This window comes from Diadema setosum, chromosome 3, assembly GCF_964275005.1.
Source record: "Diadema setosum chromosome 3, eeDiaSeto1, whole genome shotgun sequence".
Lineage (NCBI taxonomy): Eukaryota > Metazoa > Echinodermata > Echinoidea > Diadematoida > Diadematidae > Diadema > Diadema setosum.
This window is the reverse complement of record NC_092687.1, coordinates 2,315,001-2,332,838: the sequence shown is the minus strand read 5'-3', so window position 1 is coordinate 2,332,838 and position 17,838 is coordinate 2,315,001.

The following is a 17,838-nucleotide window of genomic DNA, read 5'->3' as shown; positions in this document are numbered from 1 at the left end:
GAGCATACAATTCTAGGTGGAATCCAAAGTTTATTTGATGAAAATTGGTTCTGAAATGGCTGTGATATCCAAAAACAAAGCAATCATAATAAAATGTGGGTCCCACCATTTAATCGGATCACTTTGCTTTGGATATCTCGGCCATTTCAAAACCAATCATCATCAAATAAATGTTGAATTCTTCTTGGAATTATGTGCTCTTTCATATTTCATGAGAGGTTTCTCATTACCCCCCCCCCCCCCAAAAAAAAAAAGGTAGAAACCAGAGGCCAGGTCTCAAACAAAACTATACCATCCCTTTAATCAACCTGTACAAATTATCTTATAACTCTGTAAGAAAGAAGAAATGTACCATTTCATGAGTCATTTTATTTGGGAGAAAATGAAAAGTATGAGGGAGAAGGGATTGCAGTAACACTGTGTGTACATAGTTACCGCAAACCTTTCACCCTCATTTACTTCACCATGCAAACCTCCAAACAACATATGCAAAGTGTATCATGACGCAATATTGTATTTTTGTCATATTGCTAGCAGAGAAAAGATTTGAAGTATGTGAAGGCATCAAGTATTATCCTTATATGAGCCGAGGCACTATGCTGTCTTGCCGAGCTCTTTCCTCAACATTCAGTAATCTAAATCATCCAAACTTGACTTAGACCCAGTTTACAGTACAGGGCCGGGCCGATCCCGGCCTCAATTGCGGTACTCGGCCCCTCAATTCTGTCTGTTTACAGTGCCGGGCTTGGCCCGGGCTTTTAATGCAAACCATTCAATATTTTGTCGTAGTGGCACTCTGCTTGTAAACAAACACTATCATTGGGAGGGCACCGGTCTCAATTTTGTACCACATTTGGCCCAGTTTGTGTTTACAGTGAGAAAAGGCCAGGCCGGGCTCGGCTGTGGAGCCACAGGCCAAGAGTACCTCCAGAGCTTGGCAAAATGTGTGGCCGATTTTGGTACTGCTTTTGGCCTTTTGTACATTTACAGTGAAACGAAGGCCGGGCTCGGCCGCGGCCAAGCCCGGCCCTTTCACTCACTGTAAACGGGTCCTAGTTGAAAGAATAGCAAACCCACTGCCTCAATCTGGCAGCAAGGCCATGGTGAGACAAAATGGATTTCTGAAGTTAGTTCTACAGCAGAAGTGAGTTGATAAACTCACCCAAAGACTCTTTATTCATTCTTCACAACCCATATTGGCCTTTTTGCAGCCACTGCTATTGCCTTTCTCTCTCTCTCTCTCTCTCTCTCTCTCTCTCTCTCTCTTTAGTCTGAGTACATCTGTACATTGGAATTATACTACACGGCACTGCTCCTGGAAAAAAAAAAAACCTGAGTTTCTGAGAGTTTGTAAATCAATGTTGTTTTTAAGATTTTAGCTGTTTTTCTTTTATTTTCTTTCATTTTCAGCACCTTCAAGCATATTTTCCAGCCTGAGAGATATACAAAAATGTACATATCTTCCTTTTATGCCTCAATGCACTGATACGATTACACAACAAAATGAAATTATCAATGCATTATATCCTTTGTGATTTTTTTTTTCTTTTCACAGTGGGCTTACAATAATTGATTAACAGAAATAAATTCAACTGAGATTTTATTTACTTATGAAAAGAATAAAAGGAAGGTTTTCCAAAGTTTGCTACAGTGCACTAAAGAATGTACAGAAAAAGTTGAATATCTACACTACCACAATCTAGGTGAAAATTTCTAAAGTGGACTTACAAAGATTGAATTACAGAAATAAATTTAATTGAGGTGTTATTTGATAAGGGAGGAAGTCTTTTCAAGGCTTTCTGTTGGCATTGAGTGATACAAACTGTCCAGTGAACAAAGAAAGATTAATTTATAATACTGTTTATATGATGCATGTTATGAAAAAGTGATAGTCACAATGAATTAATAAGTTTAATAAGACAAAGTGCTGTCCGTGTTAGAAAAGGGCTGTGCACCATATATCCACAATGGGATATCAAATATACATCATCAATTTTGTCGCGCACCAAAAGGCACTGTTCATCTGTGAAACGATACATGATGGCCGTTGCAATTCTCACACATGCGGGCACACGTGACTGCAGTGACGCTGTGAGATACAGCGTGTATCCCAGCATGCCAATTTTCACTGAAAGGACTACCTGGAAATGTTTCTGTTGTACACCCAATTTTGCATGTACAGTATGTTTGTTTTTTTTTCCATGTACGGTACCTGCCAGTGCACCGACTGCGCTTTTGTGTTTCAGATGCTGTACATTAATTGTCAAGAATAGTAAAATATACCGTAGTTATTCCTCCCACAAATATTTCTAGTGGTTTCAAATACATTACATAGAGAGTGAGTTTGGTGTCATTGGAGTGTTAGCTTTTTATGTACCACGTTCGCACACTCGACTCAGTCGACAGCGTGCCAACTTCACATATTCCGCTCAAACGTACAAACCCACCCAAACCGATCAATAAATCGCCAAATGCCAATGAAAGTACAATGAAAGCGTTTCTCGCGAATCCGTTCCTCTCAGATATAGCTTGCATTTTATGTGGTAATTGACTATCAAATGGTGTTTCCTACCTGATTTGCATGTAAATTCTAAGTTTCTGTCACTGTTTTGTGTGCAAAAGTCATTACCTTTACAGTAATATAACTGCTGGGCATTTGAGAGAAAAGTACTCATAGATTTGTCATACAATTCACATCAATGCAAAGCTTGGCATTTTCTCTACAACTTTGCTCACTGCATCTACAATTCAACAGAAATCTATAAAAGTTACACAGATTTGAAAAACAGAATGTTTTCTCAAAGCGTGACTACATTCTGGTCTAAGAATGATATGGCACACACAGGGTTTCCAACATGGCACACACAGGGTTTCCAACATGGCACATAAAGAGTTACTGTATACGCCAAATATTTCGCGAGGTTTTTATTTTTGCGAATTTCGCGAGTCGGGTGCTATTCGCGAAATTAAAGACACACGAAAATATTGACTCTGATCCCCGACGTGAATGTTACATACGCGTGTACATTTCTCCGTTCAGTATAGGACTCCACAATCGCGAATTTAACCACTCGCGAAATTGTCGGGAATTCCCGATTCACGAAAATTTAGACTTGCGAAATATATGGCATATACAGTAATCAGTACAACCATGAGTAAAAGCACCATGCGGTCGGTGCCCAGGAGCTTTCATACCAGGGAGGGAGGTCAACAGTATCTTGCCATTCTAAGCATCTAACATTTATCATTATCATCTGAATATGACATTTTAGCCAAGACAAAAAACAAAACAAAAAAGTGTATTTTCGTCTGTTCAATTTTCACTGTGCAATACGAGAGCATATTGAACGAAACACGTAGGCCAAAGTAGTAATTTCTCATAGGCTACTGTATAGTAAGCAAATAATCAACGTTGGTGAAGGTGACGGGACAAACTATCACTTCCGAGGCGATCTGGATGTAGCTATCTTTCCGAAGCGCAGCTGAGGAAAGATAGCGTACACATTCAGATCGCCGAGGTGGCCCCATGAAATATCTGTACACTACATCAAACATAAATTTTACCCACAAGCATAACCCTAACCCTAATCCTAATCACCACATCGTAACTACGCCTAAAACCCTATCACAACCCTCACCCTATCCCTAAGTCTTTGGAGAAAATAAGACAGAAGCAATTGTCAAGGGAGCTAATGTCGAATCACCATCTGCATCATAAGATTTGTTCATTAACCGCTCTACAAAAAAATTTGAATAAAATGATAACACTAATACTCTTTAAATGTAACCAGTTTATAGCTTTTTTGAAGATCTCAAATGCTCAAACATGCAGAAAAAGAAAACCAGCAGTACCTGTCATCTGCTGCTTTCTGGGCAGCGACACCCAGGCTATCCATGGTTATCCCTGGTTGTTTGCAGTGAAAAAGTGAACATGAAAAACTCAGGCTCTAAAATTCTGACATTGTTATGTTAGAGCAGGGTGAAGTACATTTGATACCAATCTGATATCACACATCCCCCTCCCCCCTGCACTAATAGTCTCTTTCCTTTAGTTTACGGTTGTTCGTAAATTGAGTTCTTAAGATGAAAAGGTATGGGGGAATTAACTACTGTACGAGCTGAAATTTTCACGTACAGATATTTTCGCGAATCGCTACTCAGAGGACATTTTCGCGTGTTGTTAATTTCGCGGTTGCGAGGGTCTAACTGAACTTACTTATTTGCGCGTTGTTATTTTCGCATGTTGTTATTTTCGCGGTTCAAAGGAGATTCGCGAAATTCGCGAAAATAAAACCACCGTGAAAATTTCAGCTCGTACAGTATTGTAACAGGGGCATTACCACAAAAAACAAAGATCATGGTTTGCTCTCCCTTGGAAGAAATGTCAAAAAAAAAACGAAAATACCACCAGAAGCAGAAGCCTTCTTGATCTCTTTCTCCCGCTGCATCAGCAAGGCAAATGAAGCCATCGACCAAAGTGCAGCCCGGCTTGGATTTTGATGCAGCGGGGCCAGTTTTATAATTAGGCCTACCTCTAATCAATGCCAGCCACTCAAGGCCAGCCTATATGCCATATTGATTGTCTGATTGGTTCTAAAAAAAGACAGAAAGGAAAAAAGGGAAAAAAAAGAACATGCTGCCGTGAGAAAAGTCTAACACGGAATATTGGCGGTGAGAGAAATCAAGGGGCCTTCAGCTGATAGAGTGCTGTAACTAAGACTGATGTGGAATGTGCATTCATTTCACACTGTGTGAAGGACAGTGAACCTGGGAGTTTGGGTAATTTTTATGTATGGGGTTATTTGTGTGCATGTACATGTGTGCGTGTGCTTGTTCGCGTGCATGTGTGTGTATGTGGCTGCGTCTGCGTGTGTGTGTTTGTGTGTGTCTGAATAGGTTTGTGTGTGCCTGTGGCATATGTGCATATTGTATGATCTCTGCAATACGATCTACTCATCCCATTGTGGATTGAGTGGCGTAACCCTGACTTAAAAAAGGAACATCCGTCCACGTCCATTATTCCCTGCAAAGGACGATGAACCACAGAGCCACTGTCATTTATTTACCTGTCTGGCTGTTTATCCATTTTTTTTTTTATTTATTCTGGTCACAGCATGTTATATTTTATCAAAACCACTCACTGACACTAGAATCTCCCCCCCCCCTCTCTCTCTCTCTGTCTCTCTCCCTCTACACACATACACACACACACACACACACACACACACATCTATATATATATATGAAGAGTTTGTTTGCAAAAACCGATAAGTCCATATTTGTCAAATGGAGATATTTGCAATTAAAGGTCAAGAAAAATAAAGAGAATAATAAGAAAATTTTTGCTTCTTTTGACCATAACTTCAAAAATATACCTTTTTATGTAATGACCAATATATCATTTAAAAGGTATTATTTTGTACTTTATGACAGAGACCGTACTTTAAAATCTTCAAAAATGGACTTATCGGTTTTTGCAAACAAACTCTTCATATATATATCTATATCTGCTATTAGTCACCCTTACCAATATTTCTGGCAATGATGTATACAGCTACCTATTAACTGTAAAGCAAAATTTAAACAAACACAAACACATATTTCTCATTGTTAGAAACACATGAACAAGTTAACCCATTGAGGACGAGTCCTGAGTATACTCAGGCAAGTGTCTATGGGAAATTTGTGTTGTACCAAAATTAGCCCATCCTCAATGGGTTAAATACTCCCCTCCCCCTCCCCCCCCCCAAAAAAAAAAAAAAAAAGATGTTTTAAAGAAACTGAAATCTCAAAGTGAGTTATTGTTGTTGGGTTGGTTTTTTTTTGCTTGAGAGTCTCTAATTCAGATTCATTTTTGAACATTCTTTGTTGTTGTTCTTTTCTTGGTCTTTTTACAGGTCCGTAATCTTGGTTCAAATTGGTGAATATATAATATATTTCAACCTGAGAGGCAAAATCATAAAATGTGAGGATTTCTCTCTACCATGTTGGACAAGAATACACAGACAGCTGGAAATTGCATGAGATATGAGAGAAAAAGTACTACCAAAATTCATTCATTCAGTTTGGGTGATATGCAGTCATTGGTACCAACTCAGATGGATCACCTTATCCCCCCGCTACTCCCTTCATATCTCTAAGAGATTTACTAGATTTCAAACATTTAGCAATTCACAAGTTGCCATCATTGATTCAGATTTTTTTTAATGCCTTTTAAGGTCTTCATCAATTAAAAGGCTTTTGAACCAGATAAATTCTTTAGAGAAACACACTTCATTTCATTTATTATGCTTCCAAACAAATTACATTTGAAACATATACATCTACAGAACAATGAATAGTAATATTTGAAAATTCATGTGTACAGACTTTATATAATATTTCATGATGCAGAATGAATTTAAATCAGTCTAGAGTATGTCATATTCTTAATTGGAAACCTAGAGAAAAGCAGACTCTTGTGGAGGCAAGTCCCCAGAAAAGTAGTCAAACACACTCACACACACACACGCATTCTGCATGCATGCAAGTGGCCATCTGGTCTTCAAGCCAAGGAAAGCACCAAAGTGATGAAAGGCCTATGGGATGAATTTTGTAGAAAGTGTGCTGGAAGAATGAAAACATCTACAATAGGGATGGATACGGTAAATCACGTAATGGCATGTACAGCAAAATGACACTTGGGCATAAACCTCTGTTTGGGTGCAATACATTTGTCACTCTGTGCCCTGAAGAAAGGGGGCAGGTTTACCCTAGTGAAATCCTTATCTACCGAAATATACACACATAAACTTTCTCTCTCTCGTTTATTCATCTGTTCATCTTGCTGTATATATTTCTCTCCCAAATCATACATGCATATTCATGTAAGTAATATATATATATATATATATATATATATATATATATATATATATATATATATATATATATATATATATATATTATATATATATACTCCTAGATGGGTCATTTGGAAGACATTTCCATTTGTTTTATATGCAAATTTTAAAATACATGTTCAATGGCAATTTACGCAATGGAGACACGAAAATTGTCTCCTTAATGACCAGTTGTCTCCCTAATGAAGACACTTCCCCCCAATATGTCTCCCTAAGGTGCCAACTAGGGATATATATATATATATATACATTAAAGATTTATATATATATATATATATATATATATATATATTCTCCTTCCTTTCTCATATCTCACATATATATATATATATATATATATATATCTTATCTATCCATCTGTCTTGCTGTACATATTTATTCCCTATGCGCACATATACACCTATCCCTATTTGTAATATCTCTATCTATCTCTCTCTTTGTGTATATATGTATATTATATATATCAACATCTATCTTCCTCTTTATCTCAATTTCTATGAATTTATCTAGATCTCTGCTTTTCTACCTATATCTCTCTCCATATCTTTCCCTATTTATATACCACTATATCTGTATCTATATCTATCTCTCACTATCTCTACCTATCTCTCCCTCCATACGTCCATCTCCCTCTCTCTCTCCTTTTTTCTTCTCTCTCTCACTCTCTCTCTTCCTGAATTGTGTGCCAAATCTGATGTAAATGGCCTTGAATATGACTGCATCAACAAACATCACAAAATGCTGCACATGATCGCCATGGTTACGCATAGAATTCCTCGTTTCCTTTGTAGGCAAGGATGAACCACCACTTCTCACAACTGGAACAATATTCCCATAGTTTGTAAAGAACCAGTAGTTTACCACAGATGGTCGACAAACATGTTACGATGTCTGTTAACCCTGATGTTACTAATGACAGCATATCTGTGCAAACTGTCAATGTCATTTTTCAAATGCTGGTACTACAAAGGGTTAGAAACAGTTAAGACCATTTGACACAGAGCCCTTTCCAGATTGATTGTGGTAAATTAAAGTGATATCAGCACAAAAGGTCACCATTCAGCAAATCACATCACATGGACATTCATTTCCACTTTAGAATTTAAATATGAACACATTTAAGTCTTTTACTATAACTGTAATTACCAACACTCACTGATACTGTTGTAAACAAGACAGTTATACAAGAGGAGATAACCAGCAACTGGTTCCAAAACAGGCTTTGCAACTTTAAAGATACACTCTTAAGGTATGTGATGTTGAATATATGAATCTGAAACATGGGAAGGAGAAATTAAAATGAATTAAACTGTCTGTAAAGAAATTTAGCATTTCTTTTTAATAATTTTAGTGGCATGATTTACTGGAAAGCTAATAGGTTTGCATAGAATAGGTCCACAGTGAGAGAGAGGAAATTGGTAGAAGAGAAAGGGAGATATATTACAGGAGAAACAGAAAGAGAGATGGGAGAGAGAGAAAAAAAAAAGAGGTTAAAAATATATGAAGAGTTTGTTTGCAAAAACCGATAAGTCCATATTTGCCAAATGGAGATATTTGCGATTGAAGGTCAAGAAAAACAAAGAGAATAATAAGAAAATTTTTGCTTCTTTGACCATAACTTCAAAAATGTACCTTTATATGTAGTGACCAATATATCATTTAAAAGGGATTATTTTGTACTTTATGACAGAGACCGCACTTCAAAATCTTCAAAAATGGACTTATCAGTTTTTGCGAACAAACTCTTCATATAAATGGGAGGAACGGAGAGAACGGAGAAAATGGAGAGAACAGAGAGAGAGATGGAGATGAGAGAGAGAGACTGAAAGAAGCAAGAATGAAGTGAGTATATCACAACACTGGATTTTCAGAGAGAAATATTATCAAATCAGATAAGAAATATTAATCAGTGTGAAGGAGCAGTGTGGTCTAGTGGTTACAGCTTTATACTCTGGAAGTGTATTCTCGGACCTCATCCATCCAAGAGCACCCACATTCTTGTATATGTAATCCTCAATCCACATAGTTCCTTTTGACCAAGGTGTATAATAATGATGGTAATAATTATAATAATAATAATAATAATAATAATAATAATAATAATAATGATAATAATAATAATAATAATAATGATAATAATAATAAACAATAATAATGATAATAATAATAAACAATAATAATAATAATAATAATAATAATGATAATAATAATAATAATAATAATAATAACAATGATAATAATAATAATAATAATAATAATAATAATAATGATAATAATAATAATAATAATAATAATAATAATAATAATAATAATAATAATGATAATAATAACAATAATGATAATAATAATAATAATATTAATAATAATAATAAAAAAAACAATAATAATATTAATAATAATAATAATAAAAGCATTTACAGGAAAAGAAGAAATTTAAAATTGATAGAAATATTCAAAGTTTCTCACTGGTGAAATCTCACACAATTTTTCACTAACACAAAGACAAAAATTTGTATTTTTATTGTGTTTTTTTCCAATCCCAATACCCTCACACAAAATTGGGTATGTGGAAATTGGGAAGTTTTGACTGAGGAAAGATTCTACCTTTAACAAGGAGAGGTCCTCGGTAAAAGGGACACAGTTCAATTAATTGCTTGTAATCATGATTACGCCATGCATCAGTGATCCGACAGACCGCATACTCCAGAGTATGCAGTGAAAAAGTACGATGCAGACAGGAACGTCAACATGGGTTTTTATCACCTCCAACGTTTCTCTCTCTCCTTCTCTCTCTCTCTCTCTCTCATCTATGGTGACATTTACGATATCCAAGGGAAAAGAGGGAGAGAGAGAAAGAGAGAGAGGCAGAAAGAGGCAAAGAGAACATAAGAGAGAGGGGGGATTTTGTTTTCCTACAGGGACTCGGTAAGTCTGTCAACAACTGACCATTTTTTTTTTTATTTGCATGAAATACTTGTTGAAATATCCTCCTCTCCCTCTGTTTCTCTTTCTCTCTCTCTCTCTTCCTTTCTCTCCACCCATATGTTTGTATACCTGATGAGAGAGAGAAAAATATATTGTTTCTACTATCCATCCATTAAACTGTTTAGTATCTATGAACTTTATAGATTATATGATATCAGTATATTATATGTTTTCTAATCTATCTACATATACTTAAAAGCCTTTTACAGCATATTTTCCTATTGACCAATCAAGGTGTCTTGTCGTCTTTCTACCCGTCCTAAAATTAAGAGGTGTCTTTACCTCAGCATCCATTTATCGCCTTATCATGTGTTTCTAATCAATTGACAATGTTAGTATAGTTTTCCTCTGCTGGCATGCCCCCCCCCCCACCCCCCCAAAAAAAAAATCCTCTATACATATCTTTCAACCTCTCATCCAATAAAGACCACCTCTTTACTATTCTCCAGTATTATGCTTCAGTTCTTGGCCGACAAGATGCTGACCCACAACACAAAACGTTTTCTGACTTCAGGGTCGGGGGCGCTTGATTGGTATTCCAGGAAGGAAGAGTTCAGACGAGGCTGACGATGACCGCGGACTGACAAACGCTCCGCCGTGTTGTTGTCGTCCGCTGAAATGTCAGCCACTCGGGCACGCCAATTGATTGCCAATTGATCGTTCGAAGACGGTCTGTCACAATCAAGAAGGCTTTCAAAAGGAGGAGGCTTGTCTTTTAAGTCTAGGACTCTTCAATACATCCCTCCTCCCCCCCTCCCCCCCCCCCTCCCCATGCACTGCCAAAAGTCCGGTGTTGAATATGAAACACTCCGAGCTGGTGTTAAATTTTCAGTGCTCATTTGTGGTGTTAAATTAACACCTCCGAATGTAACTTAAAAATATAAAATTGTATGTTGAATAGTTTCTGAGTTATTGTTCTTCTTGTTGATTTTGAACTTCAACGAGACAATCATGAATTTTTCCGATACTTGATTTTTGTAAAAAGAAAAAAGTGTGAACACATTTACACCACAGTAACACCAGCTGGTGTGGTCTCCTATTGAAGCTGGGTGGGTGTTATACCATTCACATTAACACCAGCAATATCAAATCAACACCAAGTGGTGTCATTGTTGAATTAACACCAGTGCAGTGTCAAAAATATCAACAGCTGCAGTGTCAAATTAACACCACGAAGTGCCAGGTGAACACTTTTCAACACCATCACAACATACTTTCTACACCTGTGGGTGTGGTGGTCTATTGACACTTGATCGGTGTTAGATTGAACACCCATGGTGTTAAATCTAGCACCAATGTTTTTACAGTGTGGCATTGTGACATGCAGATACAAAAATGAGCAAGTGGGATGAAAGGGGTTAAGAGATGGAAGAATGGCTGAAGTGGCCCTCAGTGTTGTCAATTGTCTTTAACCCTCTAGCACCTCAGGGTTTCTTACTTTCTTTACCTGTGCTTACTGGGGGAAGCAGCAAATCTCACACTACTGCACTTAGTTTTAAAGACAAACTTTTTTTTTCCTTTTTTTCCCCTTCCACAGGGTTCCTTTATTAAATAATATCATACACACAAATATATAAAAAAAGAGATATGTACGTACATGCAGATTTAATACATGATATTCTTGGCCATTCTAAATACAATAAGAACAGCAAACAGTTACAAAAATCAATTATAAATTGCAAATTCTTTTCAAAGTGTCAGAAAATTACCTGACAAATCATTTCATAAGAAAACACAATCAGAAACATTTAGTAAAATGTAACCACTTTTAAAGACAAACTTTATTACGTATCTATGAACATGATTTCAAAGACAAAAGAAATGCAGGGCATGAAAAGATTCTTCTTTGCATATTTCTCTGAATGGGTGTATTTTATCACTGAATGAGCATCGGTGCTTAATATATTCACCTAGAATTTAGACAAAGATTTATGGCAACAAATGGATTAGGGACAGAGGTGTCGATCTCAAATTTACAGTCACGAAAAACTTGGCTTCCAAAGATGACGTAGATAAAACCAGTTCCCCATCGGAGGATTGCTGACGGAAGAAAGTGGGTATGACTGTTACCATGGCAACAGAAAACCCTAGAGTACTCTTGCCAGCATTCGATGCGGCCTTTAAAAAACTCATAATCATCACATCATACGCAACAAATCCTGCTTGCCAGCACAACATTGAAAACCCATATGTATGGGCACAGACCTGGCAGAAATGTGCATAAACCATATAATGAACAGTTTTTATGTTCTTTCATAATCACATTGAATGCATCCTACGCCACATGAAAGGTAAGCCTTTAGCAAGAGTTAATTCTTTGCGCTTTTATTGTTGTCATTATTGGCCAACCTGCCAAAACATTGCTACATCCCACTGGTTGATGAATCAGGCATGCATGGAGCAGTGAAAAAAAAAATGTTTATTTTATGAGGAGAACGGCTCACATATCATTTGAGACCATTCTTTAACTAAACATATAAGCAGAGTGGAGTTTCTAGGCATTTCTTATCATTTGCAGATGAAACAATAACCCAGCTTTAGTGCTTCAATATAGTTCTAAAATGTGAGTTAGGAATAGAAACAACCAATACCAAAATTTCATTCGTTTCAGTCATTGTTAAGTATTGTTAAATATACAAAATGTGGACAATAGTTATAATAAAATTGTTTCTAGACTAAACCGTCTACAGTTATGCTTTAGTGAGAAAAATCGTGATATCTCTGTATATTTTAGGTTTTATTGCATATTTTTTCTGGTTAGGATATTTTGTGATACAATTGACCTGCACATGTGCATCAAATGTGATAACTTAAATATTTTTTAAATCACTGCTCCAAATGATAAACAGTACCTTTAAGTGAGGTTTCACAGTTTTATAAAGACCCTTTATTACAAGTACTAGAAATGATAGCAATGATAATAATAATAACGATAATAATAATAACAATAATAATAATAATAATAATAATGATAATAATAATAATTCTTGCTATTATTATTATTATAATAATCATTATTATTATTATTATCATCATCATCATTATTAATATTTCATTCTATTTATACTCTCTTGCATTTTCAAGGTCCTCTCTGTGTTCTCTGATGATGAAGACATTGGGGTGCTTGATAAACATTTTTAATAAACACACAATCTTGACAGTAATTGACATGAGTTGAATTATCCCTCTATTCACATCTATCTATCCCTCCTTTTTTTTTTCCTTACTAAATTCCTCTTCCTTATTTCAGTATCTCCCTCCCAGCCTTTCTCTATTTTTCCCCACTTTTACTTTTATTTTCCCCTTCTCTTTTCCTGCATATATTTCTCTTATCTCTTCCTATATATTTTTCTCTTCTGTTTTGTTACATATCTTTCTCTTCTTTTTTCTCATATATCTTTCTCTTCTTTTTGTTATATATCTTTCTCTTTTTTCTTATATATCTTTTCTCTTCTTTTTTGTTACATATCTTTCTCTTCTTTTTTCTCATATATCTTTCTCTTCTTTTTTGTTACATATCTTTCTCTTTTTTCTTATATATCTTTTCTCTTCTTTTTTGTTACATATCTTTCTCTTCTTTTTTCTCATATATCTTTCTCTTCTTTTTGTTATATATCTTTCTCTTTTTTCTTATATATCTTTTCTCTTCTTTTTTGTTACATATCTTTCTCTTCTTTTTTCTCATATATCTTTCTCTTCTTTTTTGTTACATATCTTTCTCTTTTTTCTTATATATCTTTTCTCTTCTTTTTTGTTACATATCTTTCTCTTCTTTTTTCTTATATATCTTTCTCTTTTTTCTTATATATCTTTCTTCTCTTTCCTATATATCTTTATCTTCTGTTTTCTTAGTGTTCCACCTCCACTTTCTCTTGCTCTCATGATTCATTCAAGACCCATTCTATACAGACTTAACCCATTCAGGACGGACTGATTTCGCTACAGCACGTATTTCCCATAGACACCTGCCTGAGTATACTCGGGACTCGTCCTCAACGGGTCAAAGGACAAGTCCACCTTCATATACACATGGATTGAGTGAATGCAACAATACTAGTAGAACACATCAGTGAAAGTTTGGGGAAAATCCGACAATCCGTTCAGAAGTTATGAATTTGTAAAGCATCTGCGCAATCACTGCTGAATGAGGAGACTACTACAGTGTATGATGTCACATGCGTACAACGGTATAAGGAATATAAAAGGAGAATTTCATGAAACTTTGTTTTTTAATAAAGTGCACATTTCTTCGACTCGTTACTGACATATGTTAAGGGAAATATTATTCCCCTTGCCTTCTGAAAGAGAAAAGTCAGGTGTTCTTTTGTTATGCAAGAAAAGTGAAAATATGTTGAATTTTCTTTATACTTTCTTTATATCGTTGTACTCATGAGACATCACAAGCTATAGTAGTCTTCTCATCCAGCCCGTAACTGAGCAGAAACTTCAAAAATTCATTATCCACTTTTGAACGGATTGTCCAATTTTCCTCAAACTCTCAGTGATGTGCTCTACTAATATTGCTGCATTCACTCAACCCACATGTCTATGAAGGTGAACATGTCCTTTAATAGCTTTCCAACTGGTTCATCCCGATGAAATTGATAACATTCAGCTTATTACATAGACGCTTTAATTTCTGTTTCTTTCCCAGGAATTATAATGCCATATTGGATCCTATATACCACCAGGTTGCAGGCTGTATATTTACTTACTTTAAAAACTGGTAATCTATACATGTAATTTTCTGGTCTGCAACACTTGATTATAGTGCGTTACTTATTACCAGTTATGTTTACTTGTGAAATCGGAAAAAAAATATGAACAAAATCAAATTAAATTGCTCTATCTCTTTCTCTTTATCTTCCTTTCTTTTTCTCCTTTTTTAAAATGAATTGTTTTTATCTCCACCTCTCTTTCCATCTTGCTTTTTTGTTGTTGGTTTGTTTTTGTTTTTTTTTGTTTTTGTTTTTTTGTCCCAGTATTCCCCTCTTGGAGTGTCTCTATCTCTTCCACTTTTTCATCTGGGGAGTATTTCCATATATTTTTCTCTGTTTCTCTATATTCAAATCTTGCTTTCATTCTCTCTCTCTCTCTCTGTTCTTTAATATCTAGCTATCTCTTTATATATCTCCCCATATGTAGGTCGACACACATTGCTGTTATCTTATCACTCATAATATTTTACATGCTGCTCGCATTCCCTGCTCTCGACTGTTTCAGACAAACTGCTCTGTTCGTTTGAAGGCCATCCGAGGCATAGAGGCGTATGCCTGCATTCTACTCCAAAACACGGTCAACTTCATTGGGTCATGTCTGATGGTATCAGTCTCGGAGAGCTATAGGTTTCACCATATTAATACCAACAACCATGTTACTGTGAGATGTAGAAGAATGCCATGACATTGGTATAGAAAAATCAGCATGAAATATACCATTTTTACATCTACATCATCTTCAAACCTCATCTCCAAAATACCAAGCTCTCTCCGCAACCTTTCTGCATCCAGTTTGGAAGGTTAAGAGATGACTCAAGGCATCTTAGTGTCACCGCGCATAGACCCTTCCCCACAACATGATAAAAACGTTGCCCTGATTTTAAAGGCAAGCGGATAGAAAGTAAACGTCTGTAGGATATGAAAATCTGTACGGTGTCTTCATTGCATACAATTACTTTCCTGCATTGGGGCGTTGCTTGCTCTACATACGCTGCGGAGAATATAAAACAGAGCTGAAGATGGGAGTAAAAGATAGAGAAAGAAGGATAAAGTGGAGAATAGAAAAAAAAAAGGTAGAAAATGGAAGATAATGTATATACAGACAAGAGGAGGTGCAGATCGTAGGATTAGGTATGGAATTGAGGATGAGGTTGAGAATGGAGAATGAGCCAAAGAAGATGACACAGAGAATTGAGGATTAGAAAGACAACGGAGGATGATATAGGGAATATGGAGGATAAAAAAGGTAGAGATTGGATGATGACGTAGAGAATTGAGGATGAGGTAGAGAACTTAAGGATAAGGCAGAGAAAGGAGGATGAGGTGGGGATTGGAGGATGCAGTAGAGCATGAATAATGAAGTGTAGATTGTCGAATGACCTGGAGAATAGGTGATGAGATGGAAAATGGAGGATGAGGTGGAGAATGGAAGATGAGGTGGAGATGGAAGGATGAGGTAGAAAATTGAAGATGAGGTGGGGAATGGATAGTGGGGAGGGGAATGGTTAATGAGGTGGAGAATGGAGGATGAGGTATAGAAGAGAGGCAGAAATGGAGATCAGAGGAGGAGGTGGGGATTGGAGGATGAGGTGGAGAATGGAGGATAAGGTGGAGAACAGGTGATGAGGTGGGGATTGGAGGATGAGGTAGAGAATGGAAGATAAGGTGGAGAACAGGTGATGAGGTGGGGATTGGAGGATGAGGTAGAGAATGGAAGATAAGGTGGAGAACAGGTGATGAGGTGGGGATTGGAGGATGAGGTAGAGAATGGAAGATAAGGTGGAGAACAGGTGATGAGGTGGGGATTGGAGGATGAGGTAGAGAATGGAAGATAAGGTGGAGAACAGGTGATGAGGTGGGGATTGGAGGATGAGGTAGAGAATGGAAGATAAGGTGGAGAACAGGTGATGAGGTGGGGATTGGAGGATGAGGTAGAGAATGGAAGATAAGGTGGAGAACAGGTGATGAGGTGGGGATTGGAGGATGAGGTAGAGAATGGAAGATAAGGTGGAGAACAGGTGATGAGGTGGGGATTGGAGGATGAGGTAGAGAATGGAAGATAAGGTGGAGAACAGGTGATGAGGTGGGGATTGGAGGATGAGGTAGAGAATTGAAGATAAGGTGGAGAACAGGTGATGAGGTGGGGATTGGAGGATGAGGTAGAGAATGGAAGATAAGGTGGAGAACAGGTGATGAGGTGGGGATTGGAGGATGAGGTAGAGAATGGAAGATAAGGTGGAGAACAGGTGATGAGGTGGGGATTGGAGGATGAGGTAGAGAACGGAAGATAAGGTGGAGAACAGGTGATGAGGTGGGGATTGGAGGATGAGGTAGAGAACGGAAGATAAGGTGGAGAACAGGTGATGAGGTGGGGATTGGAGGATGAGGTAGAGAACGGAAGATAAGGTGGAGAACAGGTGATGAGGTGGGGATTGGAGGATGAGGTAGAGAATGGAAGATAAGGTGGAGAACAGGTGATGAGGTGGGGATTGGAGGATGAGGTAGAGAATGGATGATGAGGTGGAGAACAGGTGATGAGGTGGGGATTGGAGGATGAGGTAGAGAATGGATGATGAGGCGGAGAACAGGTCATGAGGTGGGGATTGGAGGATGAGGTGGAGAATGGAGGATGAGATGGATAATTTAAGATGAGGTAGAGAATGCAGGGTGAGGAGGAGAACAGAGGATGAGGTAGGGATTGGATGATGAGGAAGATAATGGAAGATGAGTGGGAGGATGAGATGGAGAATGGAAGGAAAGGGATAAAATAGAAGATAAGGTAGAGACTAGATGAGGTGGGAATTGATGAAATAGAGAGCGGTTGATGAGGTAGAAATTGGAAGATGAGGCTAAAAATGGAGGATGCTGTTGACAGCGGGGATTGGGGGGTTGAAAATGGAATATGTGGTAGCAAACACAGGATGAGGTAGAGAACGGAAGATGGCCTCCAAGTCTTGGTAATCAAGTGACAAGCCAGTTGTGTTCTTCGATTCTACTGCTACAGGAGTTTCAGTTCTCATTTCCCTGGCACAACATATGGTGGATTGCAAAAACCATGGCCCACACATACACCCCCATTACCAGTTTCAGGAAGTTATTAGTCAGGCACTTGGCAAGAGTAGACAGGTGAACTGTTCTCTGCTCAGTGAGCTCATATGAACCGTGCAGCTTGTCTACCAGAGTGGAGATTATTTACCAGTCTGTCTTATGTGGGATGATTAATGTGCAACCAG